Source organism: Protopterus annectens, chromosome 1.part1 (assembly GCF_019279795.1).
Source record: "Protopterus annectens isolate FY-2018-M chromosome 1.part1, PAN1.0, whole genome shotgun sequence".
Classification (NCBI taxonomy): Eukaryota; Metazoa; Chordata; order Ceratodontiformes; family Protopteridae; genus Protopterus; species Protopterus annectens.
Genome location: NC_056726.1, coordinates 645,262,924 through 645,281,368, shown reverse-complemented (window position 1 = coordinate 645,281,368; position 18,445 = coordinate 645,262,924). Strand labels below are relative to the sequence as shown.

At 37.9% G+C, this 18,445-nt stretch overlaps 1 protein-coding gene across 1 annotated transcript in view; it reads right to left on the bottom strand.

Annotated features, from left to right (window-relative positions):
- FAM214B (family with sequence similarity 214 member B) overlaps positions 1-18,445 on the bottom strand; it is a 2,663,862-nt gene that overhangs the window by 1,169,311 nt on the left and 1,476,106 nt on the right. The window contains exon 8 of the mRNA XM_044077337.1: positions 3,839-4,007. The gene's annotated coding sequence lies outside the window, so the exon portion shown is untranslated. The remainder of the gene's footprint in view (positions 1-3,838; positions 4,008-18,445) is intronic.

Here is an 18,445-nt window from a genome sequence, read left to right as displayed (position 1 = left end):
GTGACAGACTATTGGAGCTAGAAACAAGGATGATTTTGAAGTTCAATACTTTGAAACCTTTCGGTCTTAATTTAGAATTAGGTATTTGATGAATTATTTAATACATTGCTTAGTATTTTTGATAACCATATTATATGTTTATATTTTTATATGAGATTACTAACATAACAAAATAATATAAATGGTATATTTAGAAATGTGTATATATTTTGTATGAATATTTATTTAGAAATTGTTGTGAGATCACTTTAAATATATATATTAAATTTTTTTCCCTCCTTTTTTGGAATTAATTATATAATTAATTGATTGATTGATGTAATTGATGCATATATAAAAAACTGCCATTATGCTGCATTGAATTGTGATCCTTTGAAGGCGAAATGCCGAGGTACCAGGTCTTGAAAAGATAAAGGAGATTATTGCTGGAAAAGTATCGGCTGTTTGGTGTGTTATTTCTTCATTTATCATTGTACTTTTGCATCGTTTGGTTATATTATTCCAAGTTCTCTGACATAATCATACTGAGATACAACATCTGCAAGTGTGTGCTTAGTTAATTAAGTCTACATACTCAGTACACAAGTATATTACGTCATACCCGGCAATGGCCTGCAACACAAAAGTCAGTAACTCACATATGTGCTAGAGTGGGAGTTCAGACATATGTCATGTCCACGACATCTGCAGTCAAATGAATAAGAGGAGAGGACTATCCAGACAGTGAAGAATCTCATGGGAAACATTGGTAGCAAAAACATAAGGAATTTCCTCTCCTGTCACAATTTTGGATCTGCACTGCAAGGACAAAGTTTCTCATCAGGTCAACTGTTTATAAGTAGAAGGCTGAAAAGCCCATTACCTACTTCAGCTTTATTACTTATGCCTCAAAATGAATACAAAGTAAAGGAAATGCTGGCAAGACATCAGCAGAGATAGAAACATTATTATGATAGAAGACTAACAAATTTACAAACTGAAGACAAAAAATACAACAATGGAAAACTTTACAGCCTAAAACTGAACTTGTTGATAAAACAGCCAAACCAAAGTCTTATGCTACCAAGAGGAAAGATGAAAAACTGTAAATCACAGACATTGTAAAAAAAAAAAAAAAAAAAAAGCATTAGTTCCAAGAAGATGAGCAACCTGAACTTTAAAAATCAGAAATGTTTTAGAAAAAACTAAGATTGATAACTGTGAAAAGAGTTGCAAAGAGTCTCTCCTGAAGTTGTCTCCAGTAAAAATATAGTGCAGCAAGAACTTGTCCCAAAAGCCAGATTCAATGTCCAGATAAAGCAACCCTGTTAACTCAGATTTGGAAGACCACTGAAGAAACAAGACAGACCTATACAAAAGTCATGATACTAAGCAAGGAAAAGTTTAATTTAAAGGAAATATTCACCCTCTCCTACAGTTTAACTCAACCTTTAGATTTCTTTTCTCTGTACAATATGGTTCCAGTACTGTACAGATACAGAACACTGCCCAAACTTTATAACACATTCATCTCCTTGTCTTGGATTCTAGGAAATGGAAAGCCCACCTACTTTATTAAGCTTAACTTCTCACATACTTTGGTGGAGGAATTTGTCTCTACCTCCACAACATACCACAGAAATAAGGAAACTGTAGGTTTTCTGGTCAGGTACTGCCCACAATTGTACGCAGCAATCAGGAAAAAAAAAAGTTCAAATTCCTTCAGTTCTGAAGTTTTGAATTTCACAGTCATCTTTCTTTTTAACTGCAAACCAAAGTTCTGAGAAATAAAAGATCTTCCAGTGTGCTGTGCTATTGTGTTTTTCTATTTAACTCATAGTTTTAAGCATCTGAAAGGGTCTCAAAGCTTACTTCAAAAAGGTTTTTCCACCTCAAATATATCATTGCTCTTATATCTCAATGTATAGTATTATCCATAATTTCATACTCATCAATAGTAGCATAGTTTTTGCTTCTTACTCTTAAAAACAATCTTTTTTTCTGAATCTGCTGCCTTTCTTCTCCTGTAAATGCCTCTCCACATTGTACACTGGTGCTTATTCCTTGACTTACAACACCTGCATAATTTGTTTTCTTTACTTAATTTCTGTCATTCAGAAGCATGTTCTTAAAACTGATTACTCCATCGGTTGAAAATGCCTCTGTTCAAACTCTGTATTTCACTTCTCAACCATGTTATCACCTTCATTATTTGACTGCTCTTGTAACACCGTCCATTATAATATTTTAGCTTGCCTCATCTCCTTCATTTGGGTCTTCTTCCTTCATTAAATTCACCAATATTTCTGCATTCAGACCATCTCCCTCCAACTCTATAACTAGTATGTCATCTTACTCTGATTATCTCTTCAAATATTCTCCAATAACAATGTATACTCCTTGCATGATCTTGGAATTATCCAAGCACTAGTGATGACCCTCTGGAAAGACTTCATTTTTCACCTAGCACCCATAAAAAGCAAGGGAAGTTTACTGACACCCTGGTGAATTTGCTAGTAGTCAGTATGCACATAAGTCATGTCTACCCTGAAATGAAGCCATTGGCCTACTGGGAATAAATTGGTCAACAATGTGTAAATAATTAACTACATTTTTCTATAGTGATCCACTTGTAAACAGTATTTTTTAATAGTTTTACAGAAAGTAGTACTGGTTTAACACACAGAGCTACTGATGTCTTATGCTCAAAGACTATGGCTGAAGTGTTATGTGTATTGTAATATATCAAATCAAGTGGCAGCAATGTAACAGAAGCAGGAAAATGTAATATATGAAGGCATCAGTGCCCCAGTTTTAAAAAAAATCATAGAAAGATTCAAGAAGAGATAGTAATAATTTTACTTATTTTTTGCATTTTGCTTGTAAAATACTTTTTAGCAGAAACAGCAAGCACATTAGCACATTTCTTCAACAATTGGGGGGGGGGGGTAAACACTCATCTTCCTACTGCTGCAGACACTGGCGAGTAGCACAACCACTTCTTTGATGCGTTAACTCCTGGATTGTAGTGGTAGTTTTCACTTTAGGAAGACTGTGGGAGGAGGGTCTGTCAGTGCTCACAAGACTACACAATGACAATCCTTACAAAAGCCAGCAAGTTAGCTATTTTCTTTTGCTGGAGCAGTGAACTGCTGTTAATAATTTGAAACAAGCTCTGACAGAAATGTACATGATGATCATTCAGCAAAAACTTCAAGTGCTGCTATTACAAAAGGTGTGCAAGATGTCTGTGACTCACACTACTGCCACTTTACCTCAATAGAATAGGAAGTTAACTTCACTTCTTTATATCTAGCATGATGCATATAAAGTGGACTTGAAATAGATTCTGGGAAAAGGGCAATAAAGCACTAAAACAAGGTCATGTTAACATGGCAGGACCCTTGCCCACTATTTTGCAGAAAAACATATTAAAATATTATAAGAAAATTACAGGTCAGGTTTTTATACCTGCACTGACTGAGATAGTAAATTTTGGATGGAATGTGCAGATTGTGATATCTGCCTTCTCATCTCTATGCTTCTCCTCACACCTCTATGCTTCTCCTCACACAAGACATGTGAGGGTTTAATAACAACACAGGTGACACTGCTTGTGATATATTTTTAAATCTAAAAAGGAACCAGAGTCTTTCATTATCAATAAATAACCTTTGTAGCATTAATAAATCTAATAAGCATTTTGGTACAGACTTTTCACAATCCTCTCCAGAAGCAACACATACATTCTGATTTTAATTGCTAGTAAAACAGGATAAAAATCAAGAGAAAAAAGTTAGTCCATGTGCAAGTTGGCCTGACATTTTCCTTTGATGCAATACAATAGGATACTACTCACCTGTCATCATCATTCATGTTTTAAATAGAACCACATAGAAGTACAGATGAAAAATACTGTTGCCCATCCAATGCCCACTTGATGTCTTCTGGACAAGGAAATCTGCAAGCCTGGACTGTCCTAAAATGTCTGTAATCTTCATAACACTAACAACTTTTATTTAAAAAACCTACAAGTAAAAAAATAAAAAAAAATATTGTAGATCTGACTCCTGCTAACAAATATGACTCTCAAGGCAACAACTGACTATATTTAAACATTTTGAACTCTGTAAACTTCTGATTGGAGTTAATTTTCTTGTACTATACTTCAACATTTCAGTATAAAATAAATGATAAACTGAACTAGGACAGCACAGCACAGGTACAACACCTTAGCACATATAAAAGATTTCAGTCAAAATGAATGACAATGCATTTCCACTGGGTCTTAAACATTGATGTACAGGTACTTACTATAACATAGACCATTGCAGAAAATATGCATTTAAGTAATCACCTGATAAGCATTCCAGGATTATGTGAGAATATCTATTTACATTTTAAAATAGTCATGTATTCTAAATAACACATGTACTTTGAATTTAGTTATTTTACTGATTACTTGTAAGGGATGATGTGCAGGGAGTTGCAGTTAAACTCACCTGTCCGAGACATGACTTGATCGAATAGGATTAGTAATACTGAAACTGAAAATCTCTTTGCACATAAACATAAGATTCAATTACATACTACCTTCATACCTTCGTACCTTAAAAAATGGAAATTTCAGCCATACTTAAAAAAAAAAAAAAAAAAAAAAATTTTAACCCAATATGGCCAGAAACCATCACAGTTAAAAAAAAAACATAACAAAGGTTATGAGCAGCAAAGAAACTCTGAACATTTCAATTATCACACCACTGTCTTGTAGGTTCAGATGACGGTAGGGGATACGAAGTACATGCACATTGTGGTGATACGCAGTTTCATAGGTTCATAGGTAGGTACTAGGCTATCGGCCCAAGGGCCTACATAACCCTAGACAACAAGGTTCCCTGGCTTACGCCACCCAAGAAAGTTATTTTCCTGTGCCACTGTCGAGCAGAGACACAGAAGTGATCCCCAGGGTGTATTTCCTATTTCCCATCAACTCATCAAGATTTTTCTTGAAGAGTGCTAATGAACAACTTTGCTTGACATAGATGGGTAGCCTGTTCCAGAGTATGGGAAGTCTCTGGGACAGGAATCTATCCCTCCAGCATGTCCTGTTTATTGTGGTGACAACGTTTAGGTCCCTAGAGCATGTAGCTCAGAGGGATTGGGATTTCTTTAGGTGTAGCATGTCCAAAAGCTCTGGGTTTGACGCAGCTTTATATGTTAGGCAGAGATCACCTCGGAGTAGGCAATATGCTACGGAGTAAAGCTGGAGTTTTTTGAGGCGGTCAGTGTAGGGCATTTGTTTGAGACCAGTAATCCTCTTTGTGAGGTACATCTGTGGCCTTTCCAGCTGCTGCAGATGTCTTGTGAGGTACATTCCAAAAGGGGCGTTGTACTCTATAATGGGTCTAATGAGTGTTGAGTAGAGGGGAACAATGACCTCTTCTTTCCTGGATGAGAACGCTTTTACGATGAGGTGTGCCTCGTAGAAGGATTTCCTGACTACTGTGGCGATGTGACTATCAAAAGGAGAGACTACTGTCCACCTGGGTCCCAAGGTCTCTTATGACACATTCAGTGTTAAGTAGATTGATAATAAATCATGAAGAAATGTGTAAAAACCAGGAACAGTGAGTGCAAAAGCTCACCAAACCCAAATCCTCCGGACACACAGGAAAAGTAAAATGCAGGGCTCCTGCTGACTGTTGAAAAAATGTGTATGTATACTATTCGTTGCAGTAAAACCAGTCAAACGTGCTGACTTTTTGTTCGAAATTTAAATTTGGTTTTATTTTTTAAAGGACAAGGAGTACCCAAAGACTCCCTAACTAGAAACAGCACATTTAACCCCCCCACACACCCAACTTTAAAAATATTTGAAGATCTGGTTGAGAAAGTTTGGAGAGAAAATGAGGTTGGAAAATATATTGAACAACATTCAAATTTCAACCCACATTTACAACAAGTGATTGACAAGCTAAAAAAAGAAAAAATCAGAGTAATGAAACCGGACAAAGGGGGTGGCATAGTCTTAATGCATAATTTTGATTACGACAACTGTATTCATGACCTTTTACAGGACACTAATATTTATGACTCAGTGTCATTAAATGAACTAAATATTGCACTTGCCAACATAAAATATCTTCTTTATGATCATCTTATGCAAGGTACAATCGATGAAAAAATTTTTAATTATTTGATGGTTCCTAAGCCAAAAACCCCGGTTTTGTTTGGGATTCCAAAAGTGCATAAAGGGTTGGAACCACTCAAATTTAGACCCATTGTAGCTGGAGCTGGGGGCATCACGGAGCCTTTAAGTAAATTTGTAGATTTTCATTTGAAAGATTTTGTGTCTACTTTGGATTTTGTCTGCAAAGACTCATGGGAATTCTTAGCGAGTATTCCTTTAGGTTTAAATACATCTGACATTCTCATGGTAACTATAGATATAGTTGAACTCTTCCCCAGTATACCGCAAGACGTAGGTATAGAATGGTTTAGTGAGACACTGGCCACGGAATCAGGGTTAAGTAACAATTTAATAAATTTGCTTGTAGAATTTATGGGCATTATTCTACAAAACAACTTTATCTATTTCAACGGTGAATTTTTCAGACAAAGAAGTGGTGTAGCAATGGGGGCTTCGTGTGCTACGGCTTATGCTAACATAGTACTGCACAGATGGGAGAAACAGTTTATAGTTTACTACAAAAGATACCTGGATGACATTTGTATTTTTTGGCATGGATCAAAAGATAATTTTTTAGAATTTTTTGATCACTTAAATAAGTCAACAGGTTTTCTTTCTTTCACACACGAAATTAGCAATAATTCATTACACTATTTAGATGTGGCTTTGCATAAGGATGTAAGCACTAACTGGTTTCAATCACAAATTTATAGAAAAAGCACATATTCAAACACTTTTCTGCATTTTGACAGTGGACACCCATTTTATATCAAAAAAGGGATTATCAAAGGACAACTAATCCGGGCCTCGAGATTGTGTAGTTCTATGGAGCTGTTTTTCAAGAAGTAGACTTTTTGAGAACACTTTTCACAGAAAGAGGTTACCCTGTTTCACTGTTTCAAACAACGCTAGCAGAAGTTCTGGGGAAGAGAGATTGTTTTTATCCTCCCTTACTAGGTGCAGGCTCATTAATAGCCTTACCAACTAAGGAAGTTGAAACCAGTATGCATAAGAGCTTTACATATACATACACGAGTGACTCTTATTTAATAGAGAGCACCATTAAAACTTGTTGGCCAATTGTCACAATGCATGAGGATATTAGTGGCCTTCTTCCCAAAACTATTAATTTCACAAGAAAAAGAGACATTAACCTTAAGGGTATTTTTGAGCAGACTTCATATCCCACGTTGGCACAATCCACAAATAGTTTTTCTAAAAGGTTAGGTACATACAGTTGTGGGAGATGTCACCAATGTTCCCATATTTTACAAAAAGACCATGTGTGTATACCCTCAAGAAAGCTTACTTTAAAGGCTTCTAGTCATTATTCCTGTACATCAGTTGGTGTGGTTTATTTGGGTCTATGTCAGGCCTGTTCAGCTTTCTACATGGGTAAGACGGAAAGAGCACTTAAACGTAGAATTTATGAGCATCTATATGATGTGGATAAAAAGAAAGATACCAACGCGTTCTTCAAACATTCTCTCATCTGCCCGCACATGTCTCTTAAGTTCTGGGTTTTAGAAAAGGTGACACAGGACCTAAGGGGAGGAGATTGGGAGACCAGGCTGGGCAGTAGGGAGCATATTTGGCAACTAAAGTTGGACGCCACTAAGTACCCAGGGTTAAAAACCAAGAGAAATGTTTTATAGCTTGTGATGTAGTTGTTTACTGCTTTCACATGTTGACATCATTTTTAAGCATTTTTTATTATTTTTAATATTTTTCACTAATATATCAAATATTGTTATTAAATGAATCATTAATAACATTCAAAAAACTGCACAAGCACTTTAGTATGTTTGGAAGCAGTATAATGGTTTGACCAGCATAGGATTCTTAAAGTCCCCACAGGCTAGTTGAACATTCATAGTATATTTTTAGCAGTTTGTTTTATTCATGATAAATACACATTATTATAAAACATACATATTATTATAAAACTAAATATATTTTTAACCACAATTATGACTACATAATTTACAGAAAGTGATATTTAATAACTTGGTAAAGGTGATTGTAATATACTATCGCAACAGATTATTGCTGTTATGTGTATTTATATGACTTGGTAAGACGGTCTAAACTTGTTTACAATAGCCATAATTAGGGCATTGGGATTTATTCATTGTTCACAGAAACAATATAGTTTTTAACATTTATCAATAGTATGATATTTGCACAATTTTTAGCATTTTAGCTAGCACTTGATCAATTTTTAAACTTCAGTACTGTTATTACAGGGTTTGCTGCAAGTTACTGCAGCTTCGATGGTTAACCATTAAGGCACTGAATGTGGTTAATTAATCAATTAAGTTAATACAATTAATAGGTTAATTGTTTTTTGCTAAGCTATTTAAGCTAACAGTATTTGCTATTGGTTTGTACTTGAAAAAGCCTGGTATCACCGGGCGAAAGCGCTTGTCTTCTATCTTGTTTGGATTTTATTCATTCGTTTGTGACAATAAACAGAGTTCTATTGGATTCAGCACTTTTGACTAGTTTTACTGCAACAAAGAGTATACATACTCATTTTTTCAACAGTCAGCAGGAGCCCTGAATTTTACTTTTCCTGTGTGTCCGGAGGATTTGGGTTTGGTGAGCTTTTTAAGTAGATTGCTGCCTATGTGGTAGTTCATGGGTACAGAGTTTTTGCCAAAGGGGATGACACTGCACTTTTTGGCATTGAGCTTGAGGCCATGGCTCTGACACCAGGCATCTGTCTCAGCGAGGCCCTTCTGTAGGATGTCCACATCATTTGGGGACTTGACTATGGCTCCTAGTTTGCAGTCATCAGCGAACTTTGTTAGCCAGAGTCCTTCTGTGTTAGCCTGTACTTCAGAGAAGTAGATACCAAACAGTAGAGGTCCCAGTACGGAACCCTGTGGTACTCCACTTGTCACTGCTTTGAGGTCAGATTTGGAGTCTGCAACTTTTACAGTGTCAGTTCTGTCAGTGAGCCAGTTGGCAACCCATCTTGTGATGTAGGGATTTATACCTAGTTTGGTGAGTTTAGCTATAATTCCAGAATGGGGGATGGTGTTGAAAGCCTTGGCGAGGTCAAGATAGGCTGTGTGAACCACCTTACCCTCATCTACGGCTTTGGTGACTGCCTCAAAGAAGTCAATCAGGTTCAGGAAGCATGATCTGCCTTTCACAAACCCAAACTGGGAAGGATCCAGAGTTTGGAGGTTACCAATGTCTTTGTTTATGAGTTCCATTATGATACGTTCCATGGCCTTGCAGACCAGGCTCGTCAGGCTAATAGGTCGATAGTTCCCGGGATCAGTGGTGGCTCTCCCTTTGTGGAGTGGGATAACTGTTGCTGTGCACCATTCAGTGGGTGCAAAGCCTGATGTGAGGCTATTATTGAACATGGTGCTTAAGTGGGGAGCCAGTTCGTTCTGAAGTTCGTGTAAAATGCAGCCTGGGATGTTGTCCAGTCCCATGGATGCTGTGTTTTTGGCTTTAGAGAGTGCAGCTTTTACCTGCGTAGTTGTGATTACAGGGACTCTGCATTCTTCCTGTATAGATATGGGCCCTTTAGGGGGTGAGAGGGGGGTAAAGTTAGCACTGAACCTATCTGCCGGGATGTTGGCAATATCAGTTGGTTCTGTAATTTTCTTGCCTTTGTGCTATAACTCAGAGCAGATCTGGGTGTTGCCATCAAGATTCTTGACATAGCTATACAATGCTTTGTGGTTGTCCTTGGAATTAGTGGCAGTTTTGTTTTGTAGCTAGCTTTGGAGGATCTTATAAGAGATCTCAGCTTCTAACTGAGGCTGACCAGGGAGCTCCTCCACTCATGGGATTTTACTCTCTTTTGCAACAGTTTTTTCCTTCTGTTGTACAGTTTGTTTATGGCAGGGGACCACCAGATTGGCTCCCTTTTTTTGGAGGATATCATCTTGGTTCTGTTTGGGATAGCACGATCCATGCACTCGTGTAAGTGCTTATAGAGTGCACTTGTGTAGGATTCAGCAGTTGTAACTGTATTGTCCATCTGCATGGGTGTCATGAAGTTCATCACTTCTGTCTTAAGTAGCATGAAGTTGGCTTTGGAGAAATTTTTTACTGTGGTTTCCTTAATGTGGGGTGGGGGCGGGATGTGGATATCAAGGCTGATTAGCTTATGGTCGGATCAAACCAACGAGGAGTTAACTTCAGGTGTGGAACAGTGGTCACTCATGTTGGTAATGACTAGGTCTAGGATATTGCTGCCCCTGGTGAGGGTGTGGATAAGTTGATCCAGGGCATTGAAGTTTATGAATTCCAGAAAGAGTTGAGCTAAGGAGTTGGTACACGAGTAGTTTTCCCAGTTAATGGTGGGGTAGTTGAAGTCGCCCATTATTAGGGTGTTTGGTTGAACCCTAATATTTTCCAGTACATCAGGAAAAGAAGAGTGGGAATCCTGGGGCATGGTGGGGGATCTGTAGCAAACTACAATTTGGATTGCAGTTTTGCCCAGAGTTAGTTGCACTTGGATAACCTCAGATGCATTATGCTAAGCAACTAGCCTGGAGGTGTGGATATCCTTAATGAATATGGACACACCTCCACCTTTGGTGTTTCAGTCCAGGTTACATGGCCGAAACGTGTGGTATGAGTTATAGCCTGGTAGTGCAGGGGTGCTCTCTGGAGCCTTGAACCAGATCTCAATCACTGCACAGATATCAATGCTCTCCATTTTAAGGAGTGCCTCGAGTGAGAGCATTTTGAGATTTAGACTTCTAGCTTTGAGTAGCATTACCCTCAGTTTTTGCTTGCCTGTTCCTGTTATGGTGGTGAATTATGTATTTGAACCTTGCCTAAAAAAGGCACTATAGGGGCAGCAAGAGCCTTAGCCAGTATCTGGAATCCCAGGGGTGACTGGTGCAGACCATCTGTGGCAAAGCTTCGTGGTCTGTCGACCATGTCATCCCAAGCAGACAGATACTGAATCTCCTTAGAATGACACCAAAAGCTTAGCCAATTTTTGAAGTCAATCATTTTGCCCTTGTACTGCGGTATCATTCTGGGTGATGGCAGAATGCTACTCAGGGCTAGGGTCATACCTGCCTGGGCTACAAGATCGGAGAGTTCTTCCATGTCTCTTTTCATGTATTCCAGGGAGGTATGTCTCAGGTCATTCACATCAACATGGACAATGACAGAGTCATATTTGTACTTGTTGTGGAGTGACCTGAGTGCATGGGTTATGTGACGGATCCTGGCACCCGACAGGCAGCTGACAGTTAACTTCTCCTTGTTTAGTCTGGTGAGTGGGACATCAGTGTGCCTGACTATAGAGTCACCTATGACTAGTGTGTTGGGTACGTTGTTTTGCCTTATTGGCTGTGGTTGAGTGGCACACTGAGTCTGTGGGCTATGTGTCATTTGGGTTGTGTTGGGGGATGGGGGTTGCTTGCGTTTCTGCTTTGGAGGTCTCTGTTGCTTAGACAGATTACTATTGAGAGCCTCCGCAAAAGTTTTTGTGTTACTATGTGTGGATTTTGGTGGTATAGATTTAGTGAGACTATGTGATGAGTGTGGTGTAGTGCTAATGTTTACCTTCTCCTCATGACTGTCAAGTTCAGTCTTGGTTGAAGAGAGCTTTACCTCCAGTTTGGCTAGATAAGTGCATCTCACAGGTTGTAGTGTTGGGTGGTAGGAGGAGAGGGTTGTCTGTGTACATGAGGCAATTTCTACATTACCTCAAGATGCCCAGATTCATCAGATAGACAGGAGAGAACAATGGGAGCTGACCCTTGGACATGCCTGAATAAGTTTGTTGTGTAATCCATGATGCTTTAAACCCGCTACCTAACTCAGATATAATTGGACACACAGTAGGCTTAGAGGCATTTCACCTGGAACATATACCACCATATACTATCACAGCAGTACAACTGCATTCTGAACTCAAAAACATATTGCAAAACTTAAAAGTATTTAACTATTAAAGCACCTTCTGCATGTTTGTTTTGCATTTAAAACTCCTGAAACTAGAGACAATGATTTCAACACCCATTTCATTCAAACTGTACTTAAACTATTAAAAAACAAGCCCACAAATCTTGTTCTCCATATAATACCTGCAACCCCTGACATTTTATTTCAATTTAAACAAGTCCCTGCATCCAAAATAAAAAGAAAATATCTGAAAAACATAAAACCTTCAACCTTAGCAGCTGACAAACTTCCAACTGATTATCTATCTGGAAGCCCTAGTATACCTGGTATTAATACTTAACTGTTCCATCAGTGAATGCCATGTACCCACACTCTGGAAAACATCTTTTATAATTCCTTAATATAAAGGTGATCCATCAACTGACTTATCTAACTAAAGACCTACAGCTACACTGTCACCACTAGCAAAAATTCTTGAAAATGTGTTCACTCCCATCTTCTGACAAATCCTTCAAAACAATCTAATTTCAAACTCTCAGCACGGTTTTAGACCAAATCATAGCACCACTAATGACCTACACAACATTACCAATACAGGCAACAGCGAGAGAGACAAAGGCCATCTAGTCTCCCCTATCTTCTTGGATCTTTCTGAAGCATTTGTTACAGTCCCACACCAAAAAATTCTTGATCAACTCTCTTCCTTCAAGATCTCCCAAACATCACTATCATAGTTCCATAACTGTTATAACACAGAGAGTCAAATGGTACCACTCTTACTCAAACTTTCTGCCAACCTCTACTGGAGTCCCTTAATGGTCCATCTTGGTCCTTTATTATTCGATATCTGTACCAATTCTCTCTACCAGACCACTAAACATGCAGATGACTCCACTCGTATCTGCTCTGCACTTTCCCTTTTTACTCTCCTAACAATTACAGAAGCCTCCTTCTCCTCCACTTAAACATGTCTCTCAAACTTCCAAATCTTACTCAATCCCAGCAAAATAAAACATAAGCTCTTTACCCCTAAAATGTCTTAGAACTGAAGCACACTTTTATTATAACCTTCAAAAATACTGATCCTCTCCAAATTGTAAATTATACTGAATTTCTTGGTTTGACAGTAGACTAGCACCTAAAGTTTGATCACCATCCAGACAATGACATTAAGAAAACACAAGAAAAATTAGGCACCCTATATAGATCCAAACTCTACCTAACCAAGTCCGGAAGAAAAACACTTACAACTACAAATCTTTTATCCCCTCTTCTCTATGCATCTTCCATATTAACTAACCTGAATACTAACCTTAACACAAAACTTACTTCATGCTACAACAAACTATGTAAATTCTCAAACAACATTTCATCCTCTACACACCACTGTACTGCCCTTATGGAACTAAAACAGCTTGAACTTCCTAATCACCTTACATACACTCAACTACTAACTGTCCAGAAGTTAACCAAGACAACTGCCAAGCCCTTTGTAACATACTTACTGGCTATGCCCCTACCAGTCCCCTGCGATCCAGCACTCAATCACTTCTAATGTCAACTAACTCTTCCAACATGGTTGCTGACTCTCTTTATTCCAGATATATCATTACACTGTGGAACTCTTTACTCCTTCATTCTACCTAATTTCAAACTTCTTTTTAAAACTCATCTAAATCAAACATGGCTTTCCTCTTGTCATGTGGGTCTATATTACATTATTGCACACTTACAGAAGCGAATGATAATTAATTGATCCCATGTAAGCGAAAGCTTACAAAGCTGAAACCTCAGAACAGCGACCCCCCCACACCCCCCCCTACTTAAATATACCAACTCAGAGATTGCACTACAGTGCCGAAAACTCAAAGTAATGGAAGCGGCCAAGCAAATTCTTTCCCAGGGAAAGAATTTGCTTAAAAGCCACTTCGCTTTTCTTTCTTTTACATTTGATCGAGATGCATTCAACAAAATGCATCTGCAATCATGTAATAGGAAGCCTGTCATGCACAAGACTGATAAATAATCATAGGTTCATAGGTAGGTACTAGGCTATCTGCCTGAAGGCATTCATAAGCCTAGCCAGAATTTTTTCTATTTGGGAAAAAGTATTACAGACAAAAGAAAGGGGTGGCCATGGGGTCTCCTGCTGCACCAGCTTTTGCTAATTTAGTCATGGCCTGGTGGGAGTTCGAGGTTATGCCCATTCTAAACAGGAAGTTTCATATCAAGTTTTATTGTCGTTTTATTGATGATTTATTTTTTGTTATTGAGGGGGATTCCTCTACCGTTGACATTTTAATTTCAGAGATTAATTCATCTTCTGATTTTTTGAAATTTACTAAAGGCTGTTCAGGGTTGCAGGTCAATTTCTTGGACGTGCTACTTTATTGGGATGAAAATGATTCTAGGTTTCATAGCAGGATTTACCATAAAGAGACGTTCACAAATGGATACCTACATTATTTAAGTAATCATCCTAGGCATGTTGTCAAAAACATTCCTCGTGGTCAACTTATAAGAGCTAGTCAGATGACTTCAAAATTTTGTGACCTTCTTGACGAATTTAATATTATTATTTCTTTATTTAGTCAGAGGGGATACAGTATTATTCAATTACTTCAGTCAAAGGACGAGATTTTAGGTAGACGCACTACTTCCTTTAAAGCTTTATTGGATTATCCTATTTTGCCAGTCAGCACCATTAATAGGTTGGACAAAAAGAATGACATTAATCCACATGTTATGTGTTCTTTAGATATTAGTTCTGATGGGGGCCAGATCAGGCAAATTATTATCAATAATTGGAGGATAATAAATGGCAACAATGACATACGAAAAATTGTAGGGAATCAACCTTCGTTTGTTTTCAGGAACCATAATAGTTTAAAGAAAATTTTAGAATTTAATAATTCAAATCAAATGAATGTACATACAAATAAAATTGGTATGCATTGTTGCCATAGCTGCAATATGTGCAGGTTTGTTTCTGAGGGTCCCTACATCAAGGTAGAAACTATCGATAGGACCTTTAAGGTTCCAGGTTACGTTGATTGTAATACCAAAGGGGTTGTCTATATTAGCCTATGTTCAGGGTGTTCAGCTTTTTATATTGGCATGATGACTAGATGTCTTAAAACCAGGATCAGGAGCATATGTACAGTATTAAAACTAGGGATGAAAACAATGCTCTTTTTAAGCATTCAGTTGTTTGTGCTTCTTTTAAAAAATTTTTATTTTCTGTTCTGGACATTGTACATTCTGATTTAAGAGCAGGTGATTTTAAAAATTATTTAGAACAACGTGAGACCATTTGGCAAATTAAACTTAATTCAGACAAATTTCCTGGACTAAACGATACCATTAATGTAAAATGTTTTTTAAAATATAGGAAATTACATGTGGATAAAGATAGTGATACTATGTTATTGCTTATTTAATCAAATATTGTATTTTTACAAGTATAATTGTTTATTTTTTGCTAATTAAGCATTAATTTGTATGTAATTGGTATTAGTATTTAAATGTTTGTTGGGAATGATTTGTTGCATTCTGAGGAAGTCTTGTGACGAAAGCGGGCATTAAAATTGAAGTACGCTATTGCTTTTGGGTTTCTCATCTCGTGCTTTGGCTTGGATTTTGTTTTTATTGGTCATTCTGTGCTTTGCTTGGTTTTTTTTTTTTTTTTTTTTTCTAGCCAGAATGTGTTGGCTTTTGCCGCCCTCTTAGATTAGTTCCCTCTGCCTCTGTCCAGCATAGCCATTGAAGTGATCCCTGGGGTAAACTTTCTGTTTCCCATCCACTTGTCAAGGTTTCTCTTGAAGAGTGTTAGTGAGGAGCTCTGTCGAATGTAGATTGGAATCTTGTTCCAAAGCATGGGAAGCCTCTGGGACAGGACTCTATCCCTCCAGCACGTCCTATTTATTGTTGTGGTGAGGTTTAGATCCCTAGAGCGTGTGGCACGAGGGGATATGTTTTTTTTAGGTGGAGCATGTCCATCAATTCTGGGTTGGACATGGCCTTGTATGTCAGGCACAGATCACCTCTGAGTAGGCGGTATGCAACAGAGTACAGCTGGAGTTTCTTCAGTTGAGCTGCATAGGGCATCTGTTTGAGGCCAATCATCCTCTTGGTGAGGTACTTATGTGGTCTTTCCAGCTATTGCAGGTGTCTTGTAAGATACATCCCAAATGGGGCGTTGTACTCTATGAAGGGTCTGATGAGTAGAGGGGCACAATGAACTCTTTTGATCTGGATGTGAACCTTTTTGTGATTAGGTGGGCCACATAGAAGGATTTTCGAAACACTTTGGCAATGTGACTATCAAAGGACAGATTACTATCTACTTGGGTCCCCAGAGCCCTTATTACGTCTTCCGTATTTAGGGGACTACCACCTATGTGGTAGTTTGTGGGTACTTTGTTTTTGCCAAAGGGGATGACTATGCACTTTTTGGCATTTACCTTAAGGCCATGATTTTGACACCAGGTATCCATCTCAGTGAGACCCTTTTGGAGGATGTCTGTGTCAGCCGGAGAGTCAATTATAGCCCCTAGTTTACAGTCATCTGCAAACTTGGTCAGCCATAGTCCTCATATCTGTATATATCAGTATCTACCAGAATCTCCAAAACAGTTGCTGTTATTCCACACCATTTTGCATCTCTCCTGTCCCTACTTGCCTTTCTTAACTCCCATTAAATCTTTTTTCACTACTATACCTCTTTTCCTCTCCACTTTTTAATCCTTAACTGTCAGTTTTCTCTTCAAAACATGTTAAAACACCCTTTTTTCTTACTTACCTACCCTTTCTGCTAGTTTCTATTTGCACCATTCACACTATTTCTTCTCTAATACATTTATGTGATATCTATTATATAAATACATTATGCTTAATGAAGTCGTGCGTGTTCAACATGACTGTATATTGTTTTCTGTTGTGTCATTTATATTATTATTTTGCCCCATGTAAATGCTCATATCTTCAACATGGAGAGCTTCTCCACTTGTCTCTGCTGAAAAGGGATATGCATGTCATCCCAGTCAGACCATCCTAGTAAACAAATGCTAAATAAAATAAATTTAATTTATTCTCCAGTTACAGTTCCAATGTTAAGGTTGCAAGCAGGTTTGAAAAACAATGAAGATTACAGAATGTTTTCAATGTCATAATTTTACTGCCTAATCAGCTTTGTTGTATGACTACACCCACAAAATGTGAGAAACATGATTTACATGCAACAGGAAGTCATTCTGAGGAATCAAAAATAACTTACTTTAGCCATATATTTACATTGTGGTTTCACCACGACATCATCATATATGCTAATTTTTCATATAAGGTGTTCTACCAGCAAGACATAGTTACTTTCCACTTATTGCAATTAGCATAGGAACAGAGCCTTAGCTAGCAATGCTGGTGCCTTGTGCCACTGGTCCAACCTGAAGCCTCCACAACTTTTTAAATTGAGGAGTAAAAAAAAAAAAAAAAACTAAATCAATAAATAAGTAAAAAAGGTTCTTTTCCATTAAGGACTGGAAAAAACTCTTTTCCTTATAAAGTATATTGAACCATTTGCTACATTTGTAATAAGTGGCTTCTACAGTTTATTCCACAGAAGAAGCACTAAAGTACTTCAGTCTTGACCATAAATGCAATATTTGCATTTATTTCTGAATGCCGGTAATGATCTAAAGACTGAATGGCATCTGCCGGTGATTGCGCCCCCTAACACTTGGTGCCTGGGACGGCTGTCCCCTACACCCCATCCTAGATATGTCTGTAGAAAAAGAGTAGTTGTAGGCAAATTCTGGTAGTGAACACTGAGATCCACCTTTCATGATTTCATGGCAGTTTTCACATCGCTGCAAAAAATTCACATTGCTGTCCATACCAACAAAATAAACTGGAAAAGTAAACACACATTTTGTATCAAAACTGTATAACTTGGTAACATATCTAGTAAGTAGATTATCATTATCAACCCCTTTTTCCCAATTTCTACACAGGGTCAGGGCATTGTGTCAACTGTCTCCATCTCTCTCTCCCGATTCAATACCACTCTTCTACTTTTTTCAACACACATGCTCAACTGTTGCATGTCTTCTCTTACACAATCCATCCAGCTCTTTTCTGGATACCCTTGTTTTTCTTGCTTGCTTCCCGTCTTTCCCAAATCTCCTTCACCAGAGTGTCTTCTGCATTTATGCACATGTGTTCGAACCACTGTAATCTGTTTTCTTTTACCTTCTCTGCAATTGAAGCTACTTTCACTTCTGCTATGATGTCTTTGTTTCTTTCTCTGCCTCATAGTGTGTATCCTACCACTCCCATCTCAGGCACTTCATCTCCATCACCTCTAGTTTCCTCAACTGCTCTGCT